The sequence below is a fragment of the Danio rerio genome, chromosome 13, assembly GCF_052040795.2.
Source record: "Danio rerio strain M-AB ecotype USA chromosome 13, GRCz13ab, whole genome shotgun sequence".
Classification (NCBI taxonomy): Eukaryota; Metazoa; Chordata; class Actinopteri; order Cypriniformes; family Danionidae; genus Danio; species Danio rerio.
Genome location: NC_141033.1, coordinates 10260008 through 10285535, shown reverse-complemented (window position 1 = coordinate 10285535; position 25528 = coordinate 10260008). Strand labels below are relative to the sequence as shown.

Below are 25528 nucleotides of genomic sequence, written 5' to 3'. Positions count from 1 at the left end.
ATAAACTGGAAGATATCACAACCCCATTCATTCAGTCATTCATTCTTTTTATTTCGGCTTAGTCTAGAAGTTGCCACAGCAGAATGAACCACCAACTACTCTAGCATATGTTTTACACAGCAGATGCCGTTTCAGCTTCAATACAGTATTGTGAAACACCCATACACACACACACACACACTCATACACTATGACCAATTTAATTTATTTTATTCAACTATAGTGCATGTCTTTGGACTGTGAAGGAAACCACAGCACCCAGAGGAAACCTACTTGAACACGAGGAGAGCATGCAAACTCCACACTCCAGGGTCTCAAACCAGCAACCTTCTTGCTGTGAGGTGAAAATGTTAATCACTGAGCCACCGTGCCACCCTTCACAACCCCATTGACATATAAAAAAAGTAGAAAAAGTAAAAGAACATTTAAATAAAAATCTCAATGTCACATCAAATAAACATGAATATTCAGCTACCAGTTCACCAATTCAACACAAAATAACAGTTCATAAATCAAACTGTAATTCAGACCTGAAACACAACACTCTCCCCTCTGCCTTTATCTCTTTTATCTGTAAATATTGTCATATATCTTATAAATAAGCATATATTAAAATTAATTTCCAATGAAATAATTGAATATAAAACAAAAACTAACACTGGCTGGGGTAAATTAGTATGAAGCCCCATTTTCAAAGCCCGTTCAGTGGGTTTATGATTATGATGATGATGTTAATGATGATGATGATGGTGATTGGTTAATTGCAGTAGACTGTGCCTGTTGAAGGTGGCTGGATTTTTGTAAGGTCCACGTATCCCAGGCCGCAGCCCTAGAGAGACTGAACCGCGAGCGGTGCTGGTGTAAGGCGTGTAATATATTTAACTACGGTAAAGTAGTGTTTTGAGAATTGGTAATTGCTCACATCCTTCTCTGGCCACGGGGACACTGTCCAGATCTCACCGTTCGCACACGTGTGGGGTTTCTGAGGTGCATGCTTTCAGGTCGACATGGCACGCAGCCAAACGCAGCTCTCCGGCTTGTTTCCTGACATGAAATGTTGACTGACTGATAAGAAAAACAGTAGCAAGAAATAATAACACAATCAGGAGTCGACTGATAGCCCGGTTATGCTTTTAAGCAGCCTCATTGCTTTCATGTTGGCGGACGTTTCACCGCTGCCTTAGGCCCGAAAATCAAACTCAGCTTCACACTAGCGCTCTTTGCATAAAAGAACGTGTCTGCAGTCATAATATTTACTTTGATAATGTTTTCACGACATGGCAACTCTGAAGCGGGGATATATGAACTGTCTAAATATGACAGTCCGTGTGATTTGGAATGTGCGATGAATAAGGCTCCTTTTACCCTGGTTCTGAATAAACAAGAGACCCGGGTCAGGTCCTCCAATGTGTGATCTACTTTGTAGGCCGGTGGTTAAGCGTGACATGCTTGGCCCTCAAAATATACGTTTTTTTGTTAGGAGGGAAACGGACACAAAAATATACAGAATTCTCTGTAATTACGTATGAAGGTTTATTTTACTTTGAAGCCACCATAAAAAAGTCGGCCGAACGGGCTTCACGTTGTCTGGAGTAATCTGGCCTCGTGACTGGTTTGAATTTGCTGCCCCGCGACAGCAAAATTGTCGTAATCACAAAGTAAACAGATACTTCCTCTGCTATCAGAGCGAGTCGACAAAGTTAGTGAATGAGGGAACTTTCGCTGTTAATTGTTGTTTTCTTTCGTAGCCTGGTTCCAAAACACAAGCATAATTATTTGCAAGTGCTACTTTGATTTTGCAATTCGCTTTAAAGGGGGCTTAAGGTGTTTCAGCAAATTATTCACTTAGCTTTAGTTGTTTTTGCATCTCTTTATGGAAAGAAAGACTTTTTAAAGATAATATACTTTGAGAAGGAATGCGGTACTGCTTTTACAGTACTCAGGAAACGTTTCAATTATGTGAAATGTTTTCAGTGAAAAGCTAGAATGCCTACCAATTTTTTTAATCAAAAATACAGTAAAAGCAGCACTAATGTAAAATATCATCACAATAATTATTTTCTATTTGAACAGAATTTTCAGAATCAATGCTTAAGTCTTCAGTGTCGCATGATCTTTCAGAATTCATTTGAATCTGCTATTTGTAGTTTGATTGTGGATCAAAGCAAAATCTATAAATATAAAAACATTAAAAAAATCTACTACATTGTTTCTTTTTTCCAACTAATTGAAATGTCATTGCAACTAATGTTTATTCAGAATATTACTCTCAAACAAACACTTGCAAGAACCATTTCTCCCCCATTCCTTCCCCATGCGGGATAAATGTTAAAATTATTATTTTCTAACAAATTAGCAATGTAATACCATATTAAATTCAATAGTGAAAATGACCACAAGTTTCTCAGTGTTTTTGCAGTCATTTTCACCATATTTATTAGTTAAATAAAATGTTAGCAAAACAAAGTCTTTCCACACATCGTGCAGTTCTTGTTCAATCTTTCAATAATAATAATAAAATAAAGCACAAATTTCAACACGTAGTAAATGTTAATTAAAAAATAAAATAAACCAAGTACTTACTCCTAAAACAAAGTCCCACCAGCTGTACAAATATTCAAGAAAAAATGTATAATCAGTTTGTTTTTCTGTTTCAAATTCAAACAAAAATAAAATAATGTAATACACTGCCATCACAGCTGCTCATTCAGATGTAAAACAAAACAAATATAAAAGAGGACAGATATGAAAGTGATTAAATATGACAAGAGCAAATGAAATGCATACACTCACACACACACACACACACGCACACACACACACACACACACACACACACACACACACACACACACACACACACACACACACACACACACATTATCTGTTGTAATATTTAGTATCTGCTTTTACCAAGGAAAAATTAGGTCTTGTGTCATCAGAAACTAAGCATTAAAAATCACCTTGGGACAAAAACCATGACTGGCCCACAACTTCATTCCCAGCAACGTTACAGGAGGTCAAACTACACAACATGGGACAATGTCTATCCACATAATTTCCCGTTGTGTACATAAATGAATGATGAATCTTATCAATTCCCCATATTTCTCATTCCTAAATCTGTTTAATTTCCCCCTACTGTATCTAGAAATGTAAATATACGACTGAAAGAAATAACATAAATGAACACAAACTATAATAGGCTTTTCAATACTGTCACCCCCTACCTCACTGCACCATTTGACCAAGTAACCAAAGACACTTATAGATTCATTCATTAATTTTCTTTTCAGCTTAGTCTCTTTATAAATCAGGGGTCGCCACAGCGGAATGAACTGCCAACTTATCCATCGTATGGTTTTACGCAGCGGATGCCAGCTGCGACTCAACACTAGGAAACACCCATACACTCTCATTCACACACATACACTACGAACAATTTAGCTTACCCAATTCACCTATACCGCATGTCTTTGGACTTGTGGGGGAAACCAGAGCACCCGCAGGAAACCCATGCAAACAAGGGGAGAACATGCAAACTCCACACAAAAATGCCAACTGACTAGTCGAGGCTCGAACCAGCAACCTTCTAGCTGTGAGGCAACAGAGCTACCCACTGCCCATTTGCTTATAGATGAAACAATTTATATATAATTATTTATATATCTATAAAATTCTACACATTTTTCATGAAGTGTGGGTGTGTGTATATACAATGTGGGTGGGTGTGAATATATAATATATATATATAAGATGATTTGTACAAATTAGAAAGTAAACTTGCCATCCTGCATCCCCCACCCCATCTTTATATCAGTTTTTAATGCCTCTCTGTTTTCCTCTTTCTCTTTTTCCAGACATAAAATGGTGCCAGGCTGCGACATGAAGGCAGAGGCTGTGAAACCGTACCCTCATCATCAGACTGTACAGTAGAAAGACAGAATCACAATCCTGGTGAAAGCAGGGCATAAAAACACTGCTGCATGATAAGGAGCTGCGCAGGGACTTTGAACATTTTATTAGTATCTATAAAAGAGGCACAAGACGACGGACACACTGTCTATAAAGCCCTAATGGAGGATCAATTAAGATGGTCAAGCTGCAGAAAGAGACTTTTACAGTGTAGGGTTTTAACACTAAACTTGTCCTTTCACACTAACGCTGAAACCACAAGACTGGAAAATGCAGTGCAGGTTTAATTCCAGCGCATCTAGCAATATATTGAGATCACTAACAGTAAACAAGTTTGTTCTGGTGTAAATATAAAATCAAGCAGATTAAGAATGACAGAAGGGTTGAGCTTACATGTTTTATGGGGACTTTCCATGGACATTCATTTTTATGTTGTTCAAACCGTATGCAATCCCTAAGTCTAAACTTAACCTGAAAGAAATAATTTTGCATTCTTGTTAAGAAAACCTAGTTTACTGTGTTTTATAAGCTGTACTTCACAAAAAAAGCCTAGCAGCATTGGAAATCCCCAAAGCACACATTTAATTTTTTTTTATTATTTATCAGTCAAAAATAAGACGTATCTTTTTTTTGTCTACATCAAATTGAATTTGTAATTTTATACACACAGAAATAATTTTGTGCATCCACAATTAAAGTGTCTATCTCAATGTTTCAGATGACTTTAGTGAAAAATAAAATGTCAAAATACTGCCATAATAAAATGCATATTTTAAATAATATTTTTTTTTCTAGTTGACAAATGTGTAAAGAAAAGTGGAAATATGAATACAAAAATATTAAATTCAATTAATTTTTATTTTAGGGCACAGTGATCCTTAAATAAAGTTTTTCTTTAATATATTATACAATTATTATTGTACTAAAAACACCTGATAAAAAAAGAAATAAATAAACAACACATTCCAATGTATTGAAAAAAACTCTTGTACTACTCTTTGATCCTTAAAAAACTTTTTTATAATTCAGCCATATATATATATATATATATATATATATATATATATATATATATATATATATATATATATAGTTGAAGTCAGAATTATTAAACCCCTTTGAATCTTTTTCTTTTTTAAATATTTCCCAAATTATGTTCAACAGAGCTAGGAAATTTTCACAGTATGTCTGATAATATTTTATCTTCTGGAGAAAGTCTTTTTTGTTTTATTTCTGCTTGAATAAAAGCAGTTTTTAATTTTTTTTTAAAACATTTTAAGGTCAAAATTATTAGCCCCTTTAAGCTAAAGGATCTATTTTTTCGATAGTCTACAGAACAAACCATTGTTATACAATAACATCCCTAATTACCCTAACCTGCTTACTTAACCTAATTAACGTAGTTAAGCCTTTAAATGTCACTTTAAGCTGTATAGAAGTGTCTTGAAAAACATCATGGTAAACTATTATTTACTGTCATCATGGCAAAAATAATATAAATCAGTTATTAGAAATGAGTTATTAAAACTATTATGTTTAGAAATGTGTTGGAAAAAATCTTCTCCGTTAAACAGAAATTGGGGAAAAAATAAACAGAGTAGGGGCTAATAATTTTGACTTCAACTAGTACAGCATATTTTAATCATAGTTCAACATTTATATTAACATCCAAATTCGTGCTTGTTAACAGTTAATGCACCTTAAGTTAACTTGAACTAATGAACAACTTTTCATTAACTCATGTCAATAAATACTGTAATAAATATATTGTTATTGTTTGTTCATGTCAGTAAATGCATTTATTAACAATAACTAATACAACCGTATTGAAAAGTGTTACCATATGGCATGTATATAATTTAACACTTAATTTAAATCAATTTCACTACTGTTAAATAATAAATATTCAAACAAGCGGCAACACAAAAGCTCCACAAATTAAATTTTATTAAATGAATTTCGTAATAATTTAAAAGTCTTATATTAATTGAATTTAATAAATTAGCATTTTTTGAAGCTTTGATGTTGCTGCCTATTTGAATATATATTTTACTATTGTCAAATATACCATAAAGTATTTAAATACTTTGCATCAAAGAAAAAAAAGTAATAGACATTTTTAAAACGTTATCAGAACCACAGCAGACTATCTTGCTAAATAAACATTCATGCTTGTGACAGAGGGGATGCTTGTATCATTCTTAAACACAGTTTTTTTTAAATATGCACATTCACTTTGACTTTTGATTATTTGAATGTGCATTTGACTTCCTCTGACATCAAAGCTTCCAAGCACACACAGACACACACATCTTCCCACAACTAATAATCTCCTATTAATTCCTGCCTTTTCCATACCTTCTCCCTTCTCTCCGTCAGGACACAGCATGACAAATTGAATTACATTTGGAACACACGACAAGCCTATCTATCAAAAACAAGTCAAAAATCTTCCCCGTGCGTGTTTATGAAAGACGTTTCTAAACTCTTCCTGACCTGAAATGTTTATATCCAGAGTTTACATTGTGAACATTTTAGATGTCATCAAAACCACCTTGCTCCAGGGGTATAAATTGGTTCCATTTGTTGGCGGGCCGAGCGGCAGGAGCCGAACGAGGGGGAAACCGAAGAGCTTCAGAAATCAGTTGTGAGCAGATCGAGACACCGTGGACTTTCAGAGGGCTTCGTGATGAGTGAAAATCAGGGATGGGGGTTCGCTGGGAAATCGCATGCCAGGTCTCAATCAGCAACATGTCCTGACAACCAGGGAGGCACGTGTCAATCAAACTCATGTGGCTTTGTGGGCAAGCAGTGAATCTGGAGGCTTTTAAGTCATCATTAAAGTAAAGCAAAACTGAAAGATGTTCTGTGCTAATGGTCTACATGTTAGTATCATACTGTCAATTATAATGTAAGTCCAGGGGCATCTTATATTATCTGTGTGTTTGTTGAAAAGGATACAAATGGTTTCAGAAAATGGATTAAACAAGACAAGTGAAGTTATTCCTACTGCTTTAATTACTGCTAAATTAATAAATGATGACTTGTGTGTTTATAAAGACTGATAGTAATGAGAAGCTAGAAATTAAAAAATAGTTTAAGCTATATTTAAAGCAAGGGTAAAACAGTGACGTAAGTTTTTAGAAATATTTTTAGTTATTGTTAAAACATTCATGTGTTGTTTTTTATGTTTTTCCTTGCTAAAGCCTTTTTGTTATATACATGTCAAAAGCCTAAAATGAAAAGTCATCTTATACTTTTATTGTTTCAGGGTTTCTAGATCCATTTTACTGTTTGCTACAGTGGCTGAGAGAGCTTAACGCACTGCAATTTAAGAAAACGTGCAATTACAAAATACACCAGGATATTAAAAAAACAACCTTCATCAAGACAGCACACGTTGCAAATTCTCACAACGCAAACAACTGAAGAAACACACTGCATTTTTAAAGTGAGCTACATACTATTAAAGCAACATTTTACAAAAGCTAATGGAATCGTGTAATCAGGATATTAATATAAACAAAAAAGCTCACCTTTAAAAGACCAACAACAACTTGACTGAGCAATATTCATTTATTCATTCATTTTCTTTTCAGATTGGTCCCTTTATAATCAGGGGTCACACAGCGGAATGAACCGCCAACTTATCCACTATATGTTTTTACACAGTGGATGCCCTTCCAGCTGCAACCCATCACTGGGAAACATCCTACACATTCATTCACACACATTCATACACTACGGTCCATTTTTTTAGCATAGCCAATTTATCTGTACCACATGTCTTTGGACTTGTGGGGGAAACCGGAGCACCCGGAGGAAACCCACGAGAAGAGAACATGCAAACTCCACACTGAAATGCCAACTGACCTAGCTGAGGCTGACCTTCTTTCCTGCACATCGCCTGACTGAGTAACATTCAAGGCATAACACATCTAAATTTCAGCCGGGTCTGTTATGTTTTTGGGACCCACAAAAATGCAAAAATTTATGTTGTGACAAAATGCAGCACGTTTCTTCAGTTATTTGTGTTGTGACAAAATACAGCGCATTTCTTCAGTTGTTTGTGAGTTGTTTGTGAATGTGTTTTCTTAAATTGCAGCTTGTTAAGCTCTTTTGACCACTATAGTTTGCCCTAGTATTTATTCATTTTAATAAATCAATTAAAAAACTTTTAAGCACATTCAATTATTTTTTAAATGACAAAACTACAGAAAAAAAACTGTAATACATTTACAGTTGAAGTCAAAATTATTAGCCCCTTCTTTGTTTATTTTTTCCCCCAATTTCTGTTTAACAGAGAGATTTTTTCAACACATTTCTAAACATAATAGTTTTAATAACTCATTTCTAATAACTGATTTATTTTATCTTTGTCATGATGACAGTACATAATATTTTACTAGAGATTTTGCAAGACACTTCTATACAGCTTAAAGTGACATTTAAAGGCTTAACTAGGTTAATTAGATTAACTAGGCAGGTTAGGGTATTAGGCAAGTTATTGTATAACAATAGTTTGTTCTGTAGACAATTAAAAAAATGCTTAAAGGGGCTAATACTTTTGACCTTAAAATGTTTTTTAAAACCTAAAAGGTGCTTTTATTCTTGCCGAAATAAGACAAATAAGACTGAAGAAAAAAATATTATCAGATATACTGTGAAAATGTCCTTGCACTGTTAAACATCATTTGGGAAATAAAATAAAAAAATCAAAGGGGGGCTAATAAATCTGACTTCAACGATATACTATTCTGTACATTCATTTATATGACCAGCAGAAAATTCTAAAACTGTCAGTAAGTCACTTTGAAAAACTGCAGGGTTATTTTTTCAACATTAAAAGGTTTTGTAGCACCCCCCCCCCCCCTCACACACACACACACACACTTTTTTCAATTTTATCATGAATTAGTGTAACATTTTTCCTTTTTTTTTTTTTTTTTTAGGGTTGATTTGGGTTGGGCTAGAAATAATATTGTGGTTGTTTACATAACTATTCCATTATTATTCTTTTTTTATATTTTATATTATTATTATTATTATTATTATTATTATATACATTACCCGTCAAAAGTTTGGGGTCAGTAAGATTTTTAAATGTTTTAAAATAAGCTTCTTCTGCTCATCAAGGCTGCATTTATTTAATCAAAAATACAGTACAAATTGTTCAATTTTGAAATGTTATTGCACTATAAAATACCCTATCATAAGTAGTTTATCATTTATTCCAGGGATTTTAAAGATGAATTTGCAGCTTCATTACTCCAGTCTACAGAGTCAAATGAACCTTCAGAAATCACTCTAATTATTATTAATTAGAAATTAAATCTTCTAAATATTCTTACTATTATTATTATTATTATTATTATTATTATTATTATTAATGGTAATAGTAATAAAAGCAATAATCTTTAGTGTAATAATTGTCATTTGAAACTACATACAATAAGTAATAAATTCATATTTAAAAATTAATATTTAATAATTAAAAAAATACATTCAATAAATGCCGCCTTGATGAACAGAATAATGTTATTTAAAAAAATGAATCATGGACACAACGTCAAAATTTTAAGTTTTTACTAATCTCACTAGAACATTTGACACAAGTCACACACACACACACACACACACACACACACACACACACACACACACACACACACACACACACACACACACACACACACACACACACACACACACACACACACACACACACACACACACACAAAAAGACTTTAATCCCACCTTCTGCAAAGACAGTGAGTGAGGAAGTTTTATAAACTCTGTTCAGGAAGGGACAATAACAAAAGTCAGAGCTCATTGTAGCTCATTAGTGAGCGGATATAGTGCATTATCTGCTCATCTAAAACACTCTCAATCACAACGTTGCCAAACAATGTCAAGAGGACGTCGCTAAGAGCCTCTACTATAAATGGATGGTGTGTGTGTGTGTGTGTGTGTGTGTGTGTGTGTGTGTGTGTGTGTGTGTGTGTGTGTGTGTGTGTGTGTGTGTGTGTGTGTTGCACATTAAAGTGTCTGAGAGTAAATGTGTGAACAATCTTACAAACATGCATATATATGCAAATATGCAGGTGAAATCAACATTACTAGCCCTTCTATGATATTTTAATTCTTTCAACAGTTTATCTCTTTTTTTCATTTTTAAATGTTGTTTTAACACATTTTTAAACCTAATAGTTTTAATAACTCATTTGTAATAACTACACTATTAATAATTTTCTGTAGATTACAGTAACTTACAGGCATCAGTTCGCCAGTAACCCTACTATAAATCAATTACATCAAAAATACTGTATTTACATTTACATCACCATTTATCTTGCTGTATATGTATTTACATTATGTTTACTGTAAAACATACAGTAATTTTCACAATGCCACTTTAAAACACAGTAGCATACTGCATAACTGTCCTAAAGTAAAATACAGTTCATATTGTAAATATGCAAAACTCATCACACATTAGAAAATTCAGTTAGAAAAAATTTATAAATATTTGGGTGTGATGTTGGACAATAAACTTAAGTGGGATGTATGGACTGACCGGAAAAAGCTTCAACAGAGAATGTATTTCTTAAAGAAACTTTAATGTTGACAACATACTGTGGATCATGTTTGATAGTGCTTTTATTGAAGGTATTGCAACATTTTGTTGGTATGGAAATGCTTCTGAGGCCCAGAAGAGGTCACTGGGCAGCCAGTAAGTTATTGGGGAAAAAAAATGTTGTTAACAGAATTAATGTATATACAGTTAGTATTAAAAGTATATAAAAAAGAAAGAGAACTAAAAAAAGCTATGATTGTCAATGATGAGAGACATCCTTTATCATACACTTTCCAAGTATTATCATTAGGTTGTCGAACAAACTAACTACCTAACTAACTAACTAACTGACTGACTGATTGACTGACTGACTGACTGACTGACTGACTAACTAACTAACTATTACAGTTAAATACTCTGTAATTTACAAAAATCGTCAACAGTGGATATTTTGTCTTTGACATGATTATATTTATTAATAAATATATTATTAATATAATATTTTTCAACATTTTTGCGAGAAAATTTCTTAAGGGACTAGTAACATTGACCTTAAAATTATTATTATTATTATTATTATTATTATTATTATTATTATTATTAAATGTAAACATGACAACTTATTCTGAAGAAAATGGAAAAAAAAACATTTCAGCCAAACTAAAAAAAAAAAACTTAAAATATAGTATAAAAATAGTGTGAAAATCTCTCAAATGTTGTTTAACAGAGAGATTTTTTTCCAACACATTTTTAAACATAATAGTTTTTAACTAGTTTTCAATAACTACACTGTTAACAACTTTCTGTAGAATATACAGTAACTTACTGGCACGCCAGTAACTTAAATCAGTTAAAGCAAAGATACAGTATACACATTTACAGAACCATTTATCTTGATGTATATGTATTTACAGATCTGTATCTATATCTTTACTGTACAATATACATTAATTTACACAATGCAACTAAAATACAGTAACATACAGCATAACTGTCCTACAGTAAAATGCAGCTCATATTAAATTTAAATATTGTGTAACTTATAACCTTGTTAACTTTTTTTTTTGTCTTTGCCATGATGACAGTATTTCAATTTTCAACATAATTAATAAGATATAGTGTTCAGCTTATAGGTAAATTTAAAGCCTTAAGTAGGTTATAAGGTTAACTAAGCAAGTTGGTTATAAGCAGGCTAATGGATAAAAATGTATTGTCCTGTAGTCGGCGAGGCTGGAGTGGCGCAGTAGGTAGTGCTGTTGCCTTACAGCAAGAAGGTTCGAACTTCGGCTCAGTTGGCGTTTCTGTGTGGAGTTTGCATGTTCTCCCTGCCTTCGGGTAGGGTAGGCTAAATTGTCTGTAGTGTATGAGTCTGTGTGTGGATGTTTCCCAGAGATGGGTTGTGACTGGAAGGGCATCCGCTGCGTAAAAACTTGCTGGATAAGTTGGCGGTTCATTCTGCTGTGGCGACCCCTGATTAATAAAGGGACTAAGCCGACAAGAAAATGAATGAATGAAGGTCCTGTAGTCAATCAGAAAATAATAATTTGTTAAGGGACTACGAATATTGACTGAAACGTATATATTTAAATAACTTCATAAATATATATAAATCTCTATATCTCTTTATATAATTTGCTTTCTCCTTAAAGCATAACTTAGGAAACCATTGAAATGAATTTAAAAAAAAATTATAGGAGGGCTAATAATTTTGCCTTCAATTGTATATAATTTGTGAAGCAGGGGTGTTTTTACATACTCTTACAATGAATGTGGTGTGTGCGAGTGTTCTGAACGTCTGCATGCATCCACTCTCCATGCTCAGACAGAAAGCAGATGTGGGGAATGTGTTAAAGGACAGTCTTGTTGATAATCAACCTGCTATTAGTGAGGTATGTGGCAGTGCTGCTGCTGGGCCGTGAAGGATTGCATTACTCAAGCTCTCCAGACGACAAGTGGCTGCTTTCCTCTCGGTGCAGCACAACACATGTACAAATGAGTGCACGGTGTTTTGGAGCATCTCTTCCCGAACTCTAAATCTCTCTGGAGTGAGTTATGGTCAAGAAATGCCTCTCCGTTTCCTCCTGTGGCTTAGGAGGTCCTGTAAACATGGGTTAAAGTAATGCAACCTTATTCAATTTCCACCAAATGAAGGGGGTGGAAGGTTTTTTTTTTTGACCCACAGATGAGGTAATACTGTAGCTTTGCTTGTTTTACATGCTGGACAAAACTGATTCCAAAAATGCAGGAAAAAGCCCGCACAATAAGTTTAAGGTGCTTGACTAAATAAAGTTAAATATAAATTCAACGCTAAGGCTCAAAAAGTATATAAAAAAGTAAAATTGAAAAGTGTAGTGTGCAACTAATTATTTTAGAAGGATTGGGGTGGCTTTGTAGTACCCTCATTTGTAGTAATTAGTTCATCTGTATAATATGGCGGCCAAGAGAGCTTAACATGCTGCAATTAAAGAACACAAATTAAGAAACAGTTTGCCTCATTTTATGTGATACAAATCTTTACAACGCAAATAAATTAAGAAGATGCCTGCATGTTCTCACAACACATGCAAATAGCACGACATCAACGAAAATTTTTTAAGATGACACAAAAAATGTGACTGACCCTGCTTGGATTTGTTTATTGCTGTGACTATTGCTCAGTGAAGTTTCGAGTGATATTTGAAAGATTTTTTTTTTTTTTTGGTTATTTTAAAATTATGGTTACACAATTCCCTTGTCTTATATATATATATATATATATATATATATATATATATATATATATATATATATATATATATATATATATATATATATATTGTTGGTCTAAATAACCATAACCTAAAAAGCCGGGGTTAAATTTTAGGGTCCCCTTGAAATATTTCCATTGTCGTTTGTGCTATTTGCATGTGTTGAGAGAAAATGCAGGCATTTCCTTAATTTGTTTGCTCTGTGAGAACTGCAGCATGTTTCTTAATGTGTTTCTGTGGTGAGGATTTGCAACACCTGTTCTGTCAAACCAATGAGAAACTTTCTTATTGCCGCATGTTAAGCTCTTTTGACCAAAGTAGTGTAAAACGTAATAAGCAAATTACAAGAGAAAAGATACAAGTGAAATTAACAGTGCGTTTTGCTTATGTGACCAAATGGTAAATAATAGATAGTCTCTGGTGTGTATAGTAAACTTATTCTTACTTCAACCTTTGTTGTTTCTTGCTCCTGAATGCTTTGAATATTTTTAAATTTACAGTTTACACGTTAACAATCCTTTAAAACATCTGGAAATGACCTATGTTGACTGTAATATTGTTCAACTTTGCAATTAATCCACAAATGACATGCATTCCAAACTGTGGTGCCTTTTCAGCAATGATCTCAACTTGACATTGCAATGTCAATGCTAAAATGATGTATCGTGCAGCCTTCAACATGTTTATGAGTGACCAATAAGAGTTATCTTGTTTTATGTAACAATTTGCAACTAGTTGTAACGTTCACACAGTGTTACATATTTTGGTGACTTATGTAAACACATTATCCAAAATGTTTTCAAATGGTTAGATGCAAATGAACCTGTTATTTTAACCAGTGACACAATCTGTGTTATTGCATTGTCAGTCAATGACATCATACTTACATTACATTGTATTAAGCACCAAGGGGACACTAGTAATACGTGTGGCCCATTGAAATCCATTGTCACACCAAATTCCTGCTGCACCACTGCATCAAGCCTATGTATTACGTCATCTATAAACATGACTTACACCTATTGTTGTAATCAATCAGTGTTAAAGTGGTAACCATGAATCAAACCAAGGCAGTTGAACTGCATTATTAGACTGGATACTTAGCTGTTAAGAAATACAATGCCACAAAGAGCTTCTTTGAATGACACATGGGAGAAATAAAATATATAAGCAAAATATTTAGCTATTCTTGTAAAGTTGTTGGTTGTATTTACACAAACAATACATTGAGGTTATTGCAAAATAAGCATATTTAAAAAAAAGCATATTTAAAAAAAAGTATAAGAATCTTGTGAATGTGGGCAGGCTGTACTTTGCAGTGCTTTGTTGAAGTGGGTTGGGCTAAAGATCTATTTTGGTGTTTAAAAACACTCTCTGATTTACATTTTGTAAAACTTGTACAAATATTTTTTTCTAAACAAATGCTTTAAATTGAATTATTAAAAAAGTAAGTTGAAAATTTGCAGACATTTGGGAATTGCAATAGCATACACAATCAATTAATAACTCAACAGTAGTGAAAAGAGTGTACTGAAGTAAGTACTGAAAAATCATACTTAAGTAAAGGTACCATTACTTGCCTAAAATGTAGTGCAGGTAGAGTAAAAGTATCTGTTGTAAAGATTACTCAAAGTATGAGTAAAAAGTAGACTATCAAAGACCTTCTTTATTTCCTCCGAGAACAAGTCGAATGAGGAACAGCAGGGGAGTTTCTGTTCCCACACGGTGGTCCCCCACAACGCAGCCTTTCCAGAAAGGAGAGTAATCACGAAAGCGACCTTGGATTGCTCAGTAGTGAACAAGGATGGTCGGAGGGTTATGTATAGGGAACATTTGGCCAAGAAGGATCGACACAGCTGAGGTTCTCCGGAAAAGCAAGAATTGAATTAAAGGATTGAAGAAGGCGAGGTTCAGGTGGACGATTCACCGTTTTTGGTGCTGAGGTGGTGCAGCTTCCTGTGAGACCGCTCCACTAGTCAACTGCTGAACTTGAGTGGTAAGCGCAGACATTTGACCTGCAAAGGTCTGAATGGCTTGATTTGTATTAGCCAATAATTGTTCCTGCCGGTCTATTCTAGTGTTAGTGTGGTTTACAAACTCTGTAAATTGAGCAATACTCACTGGATCCATGTGTATGGTCAGTTCGTTCTGTAATGGGTGAAATAAGTACTAGAAGGATCCAGTATGCAAGTAAAATACATTATTTATGTAGTCAATAAACAAAGTCCAAAAACGATAAATAAACAAACAAAAGATATAAGGTATCCCGCTCAAACAGGGATCGGGGAACTGACAGGAACAGAACAGTAGATCTGGATCTCAGGCGGATCTCCACGCCAGTCCTGAACACAGACAGAGAGCACATCAAAAACAACAACGAACTGACACGAGACAAGAGACACACTGTCCAGATATAGCCGAGATAACGAGTCGCAGCTGGCAGGCTAATCAGGATAGCAGGCCTCTACATAGCACGTGACACAACACTGACGCAACCGACACACGTGGAACTTAAAACAAAACAAAGTCATGTGACCAAACAGACACTCAGAAGTGCGCACACACCTACAACCATGACAAAGTAGATGGCAACACCAACAGCCTGAGGTATCAAGACATTTGTGCTGCCCTTTACATTACAAACCACAGGACAGGGTAAATTCTTCAGCAGGATAGCGCTCCTTCTCATACTTCAGCCTCCACATCAAAGTTCCTGAAAGCAAAGAAGGTCAAGGTGCTCCAGGATTGGCCAGCCCTGTCACCAGACATAAACATTATTGAGCATGTCTGGGGTAAGATGAAGGAGGAGGCATTGAAGATGAATCCAAAGAACCTTGTTGAACTCTAGGAGTTCTGCAAGAACACTTTCTTTGCCATTCCAGATGACTTTATTAATAAGTTATTTGAGTCAGTGACCACATTTACATGCACATCAGTAATCAAATTATTTGCTTTAATCTAATTAAGAGAATAATAAGACTAAGGTGTTTACATGAGTTGCTATTTGAGTGTTATTCTCATGATCCTGTTTTATCACATAATTCGATTAACGTCATTGCGTCACAGTGCTATCCGCATCTCCTCTGGAGTTCCATGCAATTTCAGGTTTCATTTTTAATTTGTGGACTTTAACTGCAGTTTGGCACTTTCACTTTCATTCACAAACATTTCATGCACACCCTCCATGACAAACGAGATATTGGATGCAACTGTGAACTCCTGGAAGTGTTGCTGTAAATGAAAGTTCATACTACATACTGAACAGAAGAAAAAAAAACCCTCCGCATTTCACGATGCAGGTGTCTGTGGTTTGCATTGACTGGGTGGGTGCAAAGAGTGTCAAACAGCCTTGTGTGTGTGTGTGTGTGTGTGTGTGTGTGTGTGTGTGTGTGTGTGTGTGTGTGTGTGTGTGTGTGTGTGGACTATCCTACTCAAAACGTAAGGTGTTTACATGTCTGTACTGCACTTCAATAATGCAACTAAAATCGACATACTCCACACGTCTTAATTCGATTTGTCTTTAGTTTGATTATGACTCTAATCTAATTAAATTAATAAAAAACTGCTGTTTACATGATTACTCTTAATCAGAGTATTGTCTTAATCACATTAAAATTTAATTATTGGTGTCCATGTAAAAGTAGTCACTGTCACTGTATAAATGCAAATACTTGAGGTACTATATACTAGAACCGACTTTACTGACAAAATGTGCCTAAAAATCATCTTCATTTAATCGCTGAGCCCTACTGCAAATACAGCAGAGTATTATATAAAATATGACTGAAAAAGAATAATGAAGAGAAGGTGGGAGGAAATCAATCAGTGCTCTCCGACCGTTTGACCAGCGGCCAAGCAGAGAGAGACCCAGCGCTGTGGCCGAGCTCCTCTGAGACAGCTGCAACATTTCAGAGCTTCAACTCAGCAAATTTCCATCAGCTGCTGCTGCCAGAGACCACAAAACGCTTTCAAACAACAGCTCACTTCAAGAATTCCTGTCTCAGGGAGGAGTGAGAGAGAGAGAGAGAGAGAGAGAGAGAGAGAGAGAGAGAGAGAGAGAGAGAAAAAAGATGGCTGGAGAAAAGTATCACAGTGAGCTCGGTGCATTGGGTTAGTAGATTAATGCAAACTGTGCCCTGGCAGAAGAGTTTGATTGGCCTTCCACGGGAAAGAAATTGCTTGCAGGCTTAAAAAGACGGCGGAGAAAAGTGTGTAAGGGCATGTTGTGTTCATAAACGAGGCTGGCGTGTTTCGTGTCAAACCCTCTTTGCTATACATTAACACTTGTCACAGATGCCCATTAGGTCTAAAGCCAGTGCCGAAAATTTAATTACCGAACCATTTATTTCATTGTTAGGAAAATAAACCACTGAAACCCCAGAATGCATTAGAGGCTCTCAAGCTGGTTTTCACCTTCTTACGTTTGATGACACCCAGTACACCCCGCAATTGGCCTGGCGAGCTGAAATAATGCTTCTCTTATACTCTATTAAAACCAGCTGGCCCGCATAAGTCATTCTTTATTTAAGTTCAATTAAGAGAACAACTGATTTAATGAAGGACGCTATTTATACACAAGGGTAACTCATCCGTGCCGGCCATCGGCTGAGCGCCTCGAAGGCCAAGAGGAGACCTGTCTCAATAAACTAGACCATTGACACAAGTGCTTGTAAAAACAAGTGGGCTTAAACCATTCATGACCAAACGCAAACGACTACAGGCTGCCTTTGTCATGGACGGTCTGGCAAAAAAGGGTTTTGTTTTTAGTGAAAGGAGGGAAAAGGGGTTGTGTGAAGAGATTGGATTTGCTGTTTGCTGATTAGAAGAAACCAGAGAGAAATCATTTGGGTTTAATTGAGATGGATGTGAGAAAAATAATATTTTTTATAATAATTATTGTTCTCAGCATAAATGAGTACACCCCATTTTGAAAATGAATATTTGTCTGTATTTCTCAGTGAAGATTGGTAATATATTGGTGCATTTGAACAAAACAGACTTATTACATAGATATATTTATTAAAATAATATTTTATTCACAGAACATCTTTAGAAATGGAAAGAGAATACATTTAAATCTGTGCAAAATATGCGTGCAAAATCCTGTGATGCAAACTATTTTAACAAAATTGTATATATTTTTGTTTCTCTTGATTTTTGCTATTTTTGAAAAAATTTTATTTAATATTTTTTTTACTTAACATATCAATTTTTGCTATTAATCTTTGAACCATTATTGTAAGTTATTTTGCTCCAGATTTGGCTTTAGTACTGACCTTACAAATGTATATGGACAAATTTAATATTGTAAAGCTTCCAATAGAAAATATCCATTGAAATGAGAAATTTGTGAGGGGTGTACTCATATATGCTGAGTACTGTATAAGCTTGATCATAATCAATCATAAAAATGTTTTTTATTTTGTTTAAAATAACTAAGCCTCAGAAAGGCATTATAACAATACATAAACATGTGAAGATATATAGGATGATTATTGCTAATAGTAGTAAATATCATAATACATACATTTCATTTTATTTATTTGATTAGAACATAAAGTTGATCTTTTTTATTTAATAAAAATTCTACTACAAATTATAGTTAATACTTAAATAGTTAATAAATAGTTCAATAGTTAATACTATTACGAATACTACTGTCAATTGAATGAATTATGATTATATTTTTCAAAAATAACCTGGAGCTTTATGAAGCATGGATCATACAAAATTAAAATAATACTCTTTATTAAATGTTGCATAATATAAAATGTGGAATGACTAATAATAATAATCATTATCACTAATCAGTAGAGCAGTAATAATAATAATCGTAATAATAACCATCCATAGATTTTTTTTCATTTAATTTAAGATATTTTTATTTTGTATAATAATAATAATAATAATAATAACAATAATAATAATAATAATAATAATAATAATAATAATAATAATAATAATAATAATAAATAAATAAATAAATAAATAAATAAATTAATTAATTAGTTTATATTTTAGATTAAAACAAAAAATATTGTTTAAATTTCATTTTTTTATACTAATATTTAAAATGACCTTTGGTTTTATAAATGAATCAGAAGTCCTAAATCAGAGATGCCCAAAGTTGGACCTGCGGGACAAAGTTGGCCCACTGTATCTTTTGATTTGGCCTGTCATCCCATCTGAGAGGTGAGTGAGAATGATTGAAAGAATTGGGACGATTAACACAGAGATTGTTATTTCTAATTTGACGTAACCATTTTAGCTACAAAAAAGCAAACTGAAATGAAATGTTTCAAATTAAAAGTTGTAAATGAATCTGCTTTTTTCAAAAATGTTGAAATGTTGAATGCGAGAAAAACGAGGCAAAAACTAATGTAATTCTGGTATAAATGAGTTTTTTTTTATTTATTTATTTTTATTTTTTTACCGTAAAAGGGTTCATTATAAAATGTAAAAAGAATTCTGTATTAGTTAATATGAAGCAATGTTTTCTAGTTATTTTTAAATATTATTAAACAAATGAGCAAATTACCCATGGCAACTATATTTTCCTCCTGCCCACTAGCTTCAATCAAGTTTGGCTTTTGGCCCTTCATAAGAACAAGGTTGGGCACCCCTGTCCTAAATCAGTCGCACAAAATAAAAGCTTACGCATTGCAGAATTAAATAAATAAATAAAAATATTATTATTTAAAGAAAAAAATAAGATGAAAAAAAGTATATAGTGCCTTTATAAAATCAAAGTTTTAATCAAAACGTTTAAGTTTACAATACGTTACTCTACCTAAACTATCCTACACTGTAAAACTCAAAACCGATTGCAACAAACCATTTGAGTTCAAAAACTAATTCTAATGAGTACTCAATCCATTTGAGTAAACAAAGCAATTTGAGTACTGTAAAACCCAATTAATGAAGAGTACTCAATCCCTTTGAGTACTGTAAAACCCAATAAGTTAAGGCAACTCAAACCGTCTAGAGAAAACGATTGCTACAAACCATTTAAGTCAAAGAACTACTCTATATGAGTACTGTGAACTTACTCTATTTAAATTGAAGTAATGAGGTATTTAATTAACTTATTACCTTCAACACTGAGTTCAAAACTCATTTCAAATGAGTAGAATTAACTTTCAGTAAATTTTGAGTTAACTACACTAATTTCATTTGATAAAGTTGACTGTTGGGTTTTACAGTGTAATAATGACCGAGATAAAATCATTCACATTCACACCTCTCAAGAAACAACACATCGAATTCTGCTAAACTTTAGATACTACTCTTCTAAAATCCTGTAATGTAGTAACTCAAGTGCAGTGTATGAGCGTTCTCTCCTTCCCTGCACATTATAAAGTAGAGCGCTGTGCTGGAGCGTGGTGTTTGAAGTCTGGATCCAGGCCCCAGCTCGGCAGTAAAGGGACTCCCCCTGCCTTTCTCTGGCCGTATAAATGACAGCTAGTGAAACCTGAAACGCCGGCCCTTCATAAAAAAGCCCGACTATCTGCGCCGCCCTCTCAGTTAATCAAATCCGCCGTAATTGTCATCTGCAGATTTTTAAAGACACAAAGGGGAAATCGTAACTTGACCCACACCTCTTGACTCGCAGTTTGTGTATAGTCATGCTTGGCCATGTGTTTATGTGTGCGGCCGTATATAAGTTTGAGGGAAAGGCCACGGCTGTCGACTTCATCTTCATCTCCCCTCATCTCACGCTGCACAACTCTTTAGATCTTCAAAGCCAGAAGAGGACAACAAATCACAGCGTCTTGTGAGTGTAAGCCTATAATAACAGTGACAAGGCATGACACCAGGGAGTAGGGTAGTCGGAACAATGGGGGGACCATATGGGATGTTTTGGGGAGGAGATGGAACTATTTAAGTAGTAAAAGAACATTTGCAACCCAGAGGTGAGCGACGGGGGAGCAACTACACAATATGGAATACGCAGGTCGCTGTAATATATATATAGCCTCACCGAGTGATTATACTCATGTGTCTACTCAGCGCGATGTGAAAAGTAAAACAGCTTTAGCACTTTTGTATCCCAGGGATGAACTTCAAACTTTACACTTAACTTGAACTTGTCACTTGAACCAGCTTCAGGACTTTTGAGTTACTCAATGTGTGAAAATACTGTAGTATCAATTTATTTTGAACTGTGCTTTTAACGTTTTTAAATGTTTTAGATCCATGTTATATCGGCTTGTATTTACAAATATTGTGAGCGTTGATGTTATACAGTAAGCATTTATAGTTAGGTCCATAAATGTTTGGACATTAACACAATTCTCACCGTTTGGCTCTATACACCAACACAATGGATTTGAAATGAAACAAACAATGTGCTTTATCTGCAGACTGTCAGCTTTCATTTGAGGGTATTTACATCCAAATCAAGTGAATGGTGTATGAATTACAACAGTTTGCATATGTGCTTCCCACTTGTTAAGGGTCCAAATATAATTGGACTATTGGCTTCTAAGCTTTTCTATGGTCATGGCATGTGTTATCCCCTCATCATCCCAATTACAACGAGCAGATAAAAGAGTTACTTTCAAGTTCATTTGAGAGCATTTAGAATCTGTTACAGTCAGCTCTCAAGTTGAGATCCAAAGAACTGTCACTATCAGTCAAGCAAGCCATCATTAGGCTGAAAATAAAAACAAAATAAAACGAAGAGTACTGCTCATGATCCTAAGCAATGAAGCATGGTGGTAGTAGTGACATGGTGTGGCCATGTATAGGTGTCAATTGAACTGGTTCTCTTGTAATTATTGATGATGTGACTGCTGACAAAAGCAGCAGGATGAATTCTGAAGTGTTTCAAGCAATATTTTCCCCTCTGATTAAACCAAATAATTTAGAACTCATTGGATGGAGCTTCGCGGTGCAGATGTAGAATGACCCAAAGCATACTGCAAAAGCAACCAAAGAGTTTTTAAAGGGAAAGAAGTGGAATGTAATGCAACGGCCAAGTCAATTACCTGACCTGAATCCGATTAAGCTTGCATTTCACTTGCTGAAGACAAAACTGAAGGGAAAATACCCCAGGAATAAGCAGGAACTGAAGACAGTTCCTGTTGAGGCCTGGTAATTGACTACAAAGGATTTGCAACCAAGTGTTAAAAAGTGAAAGTTTGATTTATTTGATTGTTATTCTGTCTTATTACTTTTGGACCCTTAACAAGTGGGAAGCACATATGCAGACTGTTGTGATTCCTACAGTGTTCACCTGATTTGGATGTAAATACCCTTAAACTAAGGCTGACAGTCTGCAGTTAAAGCACATCTTGTTCATTTTTAAATCCATTGTGGTGGTGTATAAAGCCACAAATGTTAGAATTGTTCGATGTCCAAATATGTACGCACCTAACTGTATATATTCCATAGTTTGCCCTACTTTTTAACAACAAATCTGCAGTTCATACACTCTTGGAAATAAAGGTAAAGGTTGTCACTGGGGTGGTACCTTTTCAAAAGATATACATTTGTATTTAAAGGGTCCATATTAGTATCTCAAAAACATATCTGTACCTACATTTTAAGAGGTACACTTTTGTACTTTACATGTACTAATATGTACCCTTGATGTATTAATAGGGACCCTTTAGGTTCAAATGTGTAGCTTTTAAAAAGGTACCATCCCAGTGACAGCTCTTGTACCTTTATTTTTGAGAGTGTATAGAATTCCTTACAGCAAAGCAAATAGTGTGTTATGTGCTGAAATGAAAGACATCTCACAGAAGAAAACTGTAATCACTCTGAAGTCCAGAATATACTTTGCTCTTCATATTTCTCGATGGGTTACGATTGTTCCTGTGATGCAATTTTTATTTTCATGGTTCATGGATGTCTACACACACCATTTACATTCATTAATTAAATAATTAATTAATTCATTCATTTATTCATTTTCTTGTCGGCTTAGTCCCTTTATTAATCTGGGGTCGCCACAGCGGAATGAACCGCCAACTTATCCAGCATGTTTTTACGCAGTGGATGCCACAACCCATCTCTGTGAAACATCCACAAACACTCACACACACTCATACACTATGGACAATTTAGCCTTCCCAATTCACCTGTACCGCATGTCTTTGGACTGTGGGGGAAACTGGAGCACCCAGAGAAACCCACGTGAACGCAGGGAGAACATGCAAACTCCACACAGAAGTGCCAACTGAGCCGAGGATCGAACCAGCGACAACAGGACTACCTACTGCGCCACTGCATCGCCCCACCATTTACATACAATTTAATTTGTTTTTCCTCTGATGTGTTTTTGACAGTGGAAAGTGTCAGCTCTTTTTTAAAAACACACAGATGTGAGCTCTTCTCCAACTAAGTTGAAAAAACTGTGTAAAATTGCATTACTTTGCATAAAAAAAGTCACTCAATACCTTGCCAATACTAGTGGTGTCCTAAAAAAAACTTGAAGCTTTCATTGACGAAATATGGTTGGCTCAGGAAAAATGATAAGTCAATAAGCACAATAAGTCTACAAGACCACAGATTGCCCGTTTATCTTTATAAATATGCAACCTCAGTACTCACTTCTTTGAACCTGCAATGATGACCAATCACAACCTTTAAGGTCGTCCACTTCCATGTCTTAATGACATAATACCACTTTGACTGACATGTACTGTAGAATCCTGCTCAATGCAGACCTGACAGAAGTGCTCATCAAGGGTGCATAGCAGCTTTAAATGAATCACTCTCAAGCACCCTTCGAAAGCTATATGAAAGGACAAGATCTATAAAGGCCCAATCCCAAATTGCACTCATTCAGCACACTTGTAGCCTTTTGTGTCTGCAATGTCCAAGAGGCTTTAGGGTAACCCATTATTCATCATTTCAGAAGGGTGCTGCTTGCAAATATTCTTATTGACGACGTAATAACCCTTGATGCACACTACTGTCAAGTTCTCACTGAAGTGAGCTCCAAGCAGACTCCTGCCAAAGCAAATGTGCTATTCCATCACACTTATGGTGGCATTTAAGATTGGGCAAGTTTTATGGACTAAATGGACACATGCAATCAGAAGCCGTACATCCATAAGACTGCAAGTCCAGACCACTACCTGTATGAGAATTACAACACAAAAGTGTGGAAGACAGAAAGAGTTTTAAGAGTTTACCTTTAGCTGATGATTGATAATAAAGCGGAGTTGGCATTCTGTTCCAGGAGAGAGCGCTGAGCTCAAAAGTTACTCAAACATGGGGCTCCCTCCTGAAAGAAGTGTGAGAGGGGAGTTTGAGCTCGGGTAGATCTCAAGAAGTCCCCCACTTATAAATGGCAAATTATGGATTACTATGGAAATATCCAGCTGACTCGTCTATAGTGGCAATTTGGTTTGATCATTGTCAATTCCACTGCCGCATGTCTTTGGACTGTGGGAGGAAACCGGGGAACCAGGGGAAACCCACTCAAGCACGAGGTGGAGATGTACACTCCACACAGAAACGTCAGCTTTCCCATTACTGGGAAACATCCACACACACACACATTCACTTTTACACTACGGACAATTTAGCCTACCCAATTCACCTGTACAGCATGTCTTTGGGGAAACCGGAGCACCCGGAGGAAACCCACGCAAACGCAGGGAGAACATGCAAACTACACACAGAAATGCCAACTGAGCCGAGGATCGAACCAGCGACCTTCTTGCTGTGAGGCGACAGCACTACCTACTGCACCACTGCGTCGCAGGTTGAGTATACCTTGTAAAAAAAAATACTCGGTTCTACATAATTCCTTGATGTTGTTCTAATACAAATCGATTAAGTTAACTTAATAATATTTACAATTTTAAGTGGATTTAACATAAAACTATTAAGTAGTCCCAAAAACCACAAAGAATTGTGTTGTTTGAACTGTTTAAATGAGTAGTTTGAAGTCTTTTTTTGAGTGAACTTTTAAAGTGTGCAGTTACAGTCACGTGCAAGAGGAATTATAATGAAGTACATCTAGGCCAACATACATTTTACAATAAAATATATACTTAAAACCATGACATAGAGCTAAAACTTTTATTAGTAAAAAATACTGTTTATCATTAATAATCGAACAGGGCATGTTCAGCAGTTTGCTAATTTGATCGTCAACACCAAGCTTGACATTGTCATAGGACCTTTCCTACAAAGTCCAGTCAAACTTTAAAACAATTTTAATCTGGCCAAGAAAAAGCAGATCAGACATTTTAGCAAACTGACTGGTCATACATACATTTGCTCATAAAAAGCATTAGCATTGGGTGGGATTGATGAGATGGAAGGG

The 25528-nt window shown here is 35.0% G+C and overlaps 2 long non-coding RNA genes across 3 annotated transcripts in view; both read left to right on the top strand.

The window, feature by feature from the left end:
- Window positions 1-4891, top strand: part of LOC103911981 (uncharacterized) — a 76040-nt gene extending 71149 nt beyond the window's left edge. Inside the window, exon 3 of the long non-coding RNA XR_015505748.1 lies at window positions 3861-4891. This is a non-coding gene — a long non-coding RNA (uncharacterized LOC103911981). The remainder of the gene's footprint in view (window positions 1-3860) is intronic.
- A 10129-nt stretch (window positions 4892-15020) lies between these two features.
- The window catches only part of LOC141377138 (uncharacterized), a 38102-nt gene continuing 27594 nt past the window's right edge, over window positions 15021-25528 (top strand). The window contains exon 1 of one of the 2 annotated variants that reach the window (XR_015505737.1): window positions 15021-15235. This is a non-coding gene — a long non-coding RNA (uncharacterized LOC141377138). Of the gene's footprint in view, window positions 15236-20828; window positions 21014-25528 lie in introns of those variants that run through there. The other variant, XR_015505738.1, reaches the window with a different exon arrangement.